The sequence below is a fragment of the Ambystoma mexicanum genome, unplaced genomic scaffold, assembly GCF_040938575.1.
Source record: "Ambystoma mexicanum isolate Mex_15411 unplaced genomic scaffold, UKY_AmexF1_1 Mex_scaf1, whole genome shotgun sequence".
In the NCBI taxonomy this organism is placed as follows: Eukaryota; Metazoa; Chordata; class Amphibia; order Caudata; family Ambystomatidae; genus Ambystoma; species Ambystoma mexicanum.
In genome coordinates, this window is record NW_027182324.1 from 3,807,837 (window position 1) to 3,813,209 (window position 5,373).

At 40.8% G+C, this 5,373-nt stretch overlaps 1 non-coding gene across 1 annotated transcript; it reads left to right on the top strand.

The window, feature by feature from the left end:
• Positions 1-321: 321 nt before the first annotated feature.
• Positions 322-395, top strand: TRNAT-AGU (transfer RNA threonine (anticodon AGU)). Its single transcript has one exon. It is a non-coding gene; the product is annotated as a tRNA-Thr (tRNA).
• Positions 396-5,373: the final 4,978 nt, after the last annotated feature.

Consider the following 5,373-nt stretch of genomic DNA (forward strand, 5'->3'; position numbering starts at 1 on the left):
GTCATTCCGTATCCAGATATAGAGATTTGCAGCATCTAGGACTTTAATGTTCACCCACTTACGGATTTGAATGTTTTGCCACATTCATGAGTGCAAACTTGCTCCCCAGTAAAGACGAACATGTGCTCCTCAATGCACACACTGGGCAATGCAGTCCACTCTAAATCGACGATTAATGACATGCTTGTTTTGTGCAATGGAGTTTCAGTCAATTGGAAAACATTTTGAAAAGTTATATTGCAACAGAAGCCCAGCCTTAAAAAAGTGGATTTCACTTCTAAATGATTACATGAGGAAGGAAAGGAGACCAGATGCAAAAAAGGTGCTGTGGCTTAGTTGGTTAAAGCGCCTGTCTAGTAAACAGGAGATCCTGAGTTCGAATCTCAGCAGCGCCTGTCTGCTTTTTTTCGACCAATCTGTCTCCCCAATATTAAAACTTTGTACAAAGATTGCTATTTCATGCTATTTAAAAACAGTCAGGCTTCATATGTTGGCAAAGCATCCAAGAACTCTGGACTCCACTACCTTAGAGTCATATTGCCCAAGGTTGCGATGCCATCAGAAATAGCACATATTAGAATGAGCAATTCATATTTCCTGCTTAATTTTTTGTAAAAGAAGCAAAGGTACGCCTGAACAGGGACTTGAACCCTGGACCCTCAGATTAAAAGTCTGATGCTCTACCGACTGAGCTATCCAGGCACATGGATCACTGCCATTTGAAACTTGATTTTCACTCTACAGCACCTCCATACATGGCTACCTCACTGGTCAATAAAGGAAATGAATTACTAGTGCATTACACACATTTTGACACTGGAGACATAACTTTTTTCAGTCATTCCGTATCCAGATATAGAGATTTGCAGCATCTAGGACTTTAATGTTCACCCACTTACGGATTTGAATGTTTTGCCACATTCATGAGTGCAAACTTGCTCCCCAGTAAATACGAACATGTGCTCCTCAATGCACACACTGGGCAATGCAGTCCACTCTAAATCGACGATTAATGACATGCTCGTTTTGTGCAATGGAGTCTCAGTCAATTGGAAAACATTTGGAAAAGTTATATTGCAACAGAAGCCCAGCCTTAAAAAAGTGGATTTCACTTCTAAATGATTACATGAGGAAGGAAAGGAGACCAGATGCAAAAAAGGTGCTATGGCTTAGTTGGTTAAAGCGCCTGTCTAGTAAACAGGAGATCCTGAGTTAGAATCTCAGCAGCGCCTGTCTGCTTTTTTTCGACCAATCTGTCTCCCCAATATTAAAACTTTGTACAAAGATTGCTATTTCATGCTATTTAGAAGCACAGTCAGGCTTGATATGTTGGCAAAGCATCCAAGAACTCTGGACTCCACTACCTTAGAGTCATATTGCCCAAGGTTGCGATGCCATCAGAAATAGCACATATTAGAATGAGCAATTCATATTTCCTGCTTAATTTTTTGTAAAAGAAGCAAAGGTACGCCTGAACAGGGACTTGAACCCTGGACCCTCAGATTAAAAGTCTGATGCTCTACCGACTGAGCTATCCATGCACATGGATCACTGCCATTTGAAACTTGATTTTCACTCTACAGCACCTCCATACATGGCTACCTCACTGGTCAATAAAGGAAATTAATTACTAGTGCATTACACACATTTTGACACTGGAGACATAACTTTTTTCAGTCATTCCGTATCCAGATATAGAGATTTGCAGCATGTAGGACTTTAATGTTCACCCACTTACGGATTTGAATGTTTTGCCACATTCATGAGTGCAAACTTGCTCCCCAGTAAATACGAACATGTGCTCCTCAATGCACACACTGGGCAATGCAGTCCACTCTAAATCGACGATTAATGACATGCTCGTTTTGTGCAATGGAGTTTCAGTCAATTGGAAAACATTTTGAAAAGTTATATTGCAACAGAAGCCCAGCCTTAAAAAAGTGGATTTCACTTCTAAATGATTACACGAGGAAGGAAAGGAGACCAGATGCAAAAAAGGTGCTGTGGCTTAGTTGGTTAAAGCGCCTGTCTAGTACACAGGAGATCCTGAGTTAGAATCTCAGCAGCGCATGTCTGCTTTTTTTCGACCAATCTGTCTCCCCAATATTAAAACTTTGTACAAAGATTGCTATTTCATGCTATTTAGAAGCACAGTCAGGCTTGATATGTTGGCAAAGCATCCAAGAACTCTGGACTCCACTACCTTAGAGTCATATTGCCCAAGGTTGCGATGCCATCAGAAATAGCACATATTAGAATGAGCAATTCATATTTCCTGCTTAATTTTTTGTAAAAGAAGCAAAGGTACGCCTGAACAGGGACTTGAACCCTGGACCCTCAGATTAAAAGTCTGATGCTCTACCGACTGAGCTATCCAGTCACAGGGATCACTGCCCATTTGAAACTTGATTTTCACTCTACAGCACCTCCATACATGGCTACCTCACTGGTCAATAAAGGAAATGAATTACTAGTGCATTACACACATTTTGACACTGGAGACATAACTTTTTTCAGTCATTCCGTATCCAGATATAGAGATTTGCAGCATCTAGGACTTTAATGTTCACCCACTTACGGATTTGAATGTTTTGCCACATTCATGAGTGCAAACTTGCTCCCCAGTAAAGACGAACATGTGCTCCTCAATGCACACACTGGGCAATGCAGTCCACTCTAAATCGACGATTAATGACATGCTCGTTTTGTGCAATGGAGTTTCAGTCAATTGGAAAACATTTTGAAAAGTTATATTGCAACAGAAGCCCAGCCTTAAAAAAGTGGATTTCACTTCTAAATGATTACATGAGGAAGGAAAGGAGACCAGATGCAAAAAAGGTGCTGTGGCTTAGTTGGTTAAAGCGCCTGTCTAGTAAACAGGAGATCCTGAGTTAGAATCTCAGCAGCGCCTGTCTGCTTTTTTTCGACCAATCTGTCTCCCCAATATTAAAACTTTGTACAAAGATTGCTATTTCATGCTATTTAGAAGCACAGTCAGGCTTGATATGTTGGCAAAGCATCCAAGAACTCTGGACTCCACTACCTTAGAGTCATATTGCCCAAGGTTGCGATGCCATCAGAAATAGCACATATTAGAATGAGCAATTCATATTTCCTGCTTAATTTTTTGTAAAAGAAGCAAAGGTACGCCTGAACAGGGACTTGAACCCTGGACCCTCAGATTAAAAGTCTGATGCTCTACCGACTGAGCTATCCATGCACATGAATCACTGCCATTTGAAACTTGATTTTCACTCTACAGCACCTCCATACATGGCTACCTCACTGGTCAATAAAGGAAATGAATTACTAGTGCATTACACACATTTTGACACTGGAGACATAACTTTTTTCAGTCATTCCGTATCCAGATATAGAGATTTGCAGCATCTAGGACTTTAATGTTCACCCACTTACGGATTTGAATGTTTTGCCACATTCATGAGTGCAAACTTGCTCCCCAGTAAAGACGAACATGTGCTCCTCAATGCACACACTGGGCAATGCAGTCCACTCTAAATCGACGATTAATGACATGCTCGTTTTGTGCAATGGAGTTTCAGTCAATTGGAAAACATTTTGAAAATTTATATTGCAACAGAAGCCCAGCCTTAAAAAAGTGGATTTCACTTCTGATTGATTACATGAGGAAGGAAAGGAGACCAGATGCAAAAAAGGGGCTGTGGCTTAGTTGGTTAAAGCGCCTGTCTAGTAAACAGGAGATCCTGAGTTCGAATCTCAGCAGCGCCTGTCTGCTTTTTTTTCGACCAATCTGTCTCCCCAATATTAAAACTTTGTACAAAGATTGCTATTTCATGCTATTTAGAAGCACAGTCAGGCTTGAAATGTTGGCAAAGCATCCAAGAACTCTGGACTCCACTACCTTAGAGTCATATTGCCCAAGGTTGCGATGCCATCAGAAACAGCACATATTAGAATGAGCAATTCATATTTCCTGCTTAATTTTTTGTAAAAGAAGCAAAGGTACGCCTGAACAGGGACTTGAACCCTGGACCCTCAGATTAAAAGTCTGATGCTCTACCGACTGAGCTATCCAGGCACAGGGATCACTGCCCATTTGAAACTTGATTTTCACTCTACAGCACCTCCATACATGGCTACCTCACTGGTCAATAAAGGAAATGAATTACTAGTGCATTACACACATTTTGACACTGGAGACATAACTTTTTTCAGTCATTCCGTATCCAGATATAGAGATTTGCAGCATCTAGGACTTTAATGTTCACCCACTTACGGATTTGAATGTTTTGCCACATTCATGAGTGCAAACTTGCTCCCCAGTAAATACGAACATGTGCTCCTCAATGCACACACTGGGCAATGCAGTCCACTCTAAATCGACGATTAATGACATGCTCGTTTTGTGCAATGGAGTTTCAGTCAATTGGAAAACATTTTGAAAAGTTATATTGCAACAGAAGCCCAGCCTTAAAAAAGTGGATTTCACTTCTAAATGATTACATGAGGAAGGAAAGGAGACCAGATGCAAAAAAGGTGCTGTGGCTTAGTTGGTTAAAGCGCCTGTCTAGTAAACAGGAGATCCTGAGTTAGAATCTCAGCAGCGCCTGTCTGCTTTTTTTCGACCAATCTGTCTCCCCAATATTAAAACTTTGTACAAAGATTGCTATTTCATGCTATTTAGAAGCACAGTCAGGCTTGATATGTTGGCAAAGCATCCAAGAACTCTGGACTCCACTACCTTAGAGTCATATTGCCCAAGGTTGCGATGCCATCAGAAATAGCACATATTAGAATGAGCAATTCATATTTCCTGCTTAATTTTTTGTAAAAGAAGCAAAGGTACGCCTGAACAGGGACTTGAACCCTGGACCCTCAGATTAAAAGTCTGATGCTCTACCGACTGAGCTATCCATGCACATGGACCACTGCCATTTGAAACTTGATTTTCACTCTACAGCACCTCCATACATGGCTACCTCACTGGTCAATAAAGGAAATGAATTACTAGTGCATTACACACATTTTGACACTGGAGACATAACTTTTTTCAGTCATTCCGTATCCAGATATAGAGATTTGCAGCATCTAGGACTTTAATGTTCACCCACTTACGGATTTGAATGTTTTGCCACATTCATGAGTGCAAACTTGCTCCCCAGTAAATACGAACATGTGCTCCTCAATGCACACACTGGGCAATGCAGTCCACTCTAAATCGACGATTAATGACATGCTCGTTTTGTGCAATGGAGTTTCAGTCAATTGGAAAACATTTTGAAAAGTTATATTGCAACAGAAGCCCAGCCTTAAAAAAGTGGATTTCACTTCTAAATGATTACACGAGGAAGGAAAGGAGACCAGATGCAAAAAAGGTGCTGTGGCTTAGTT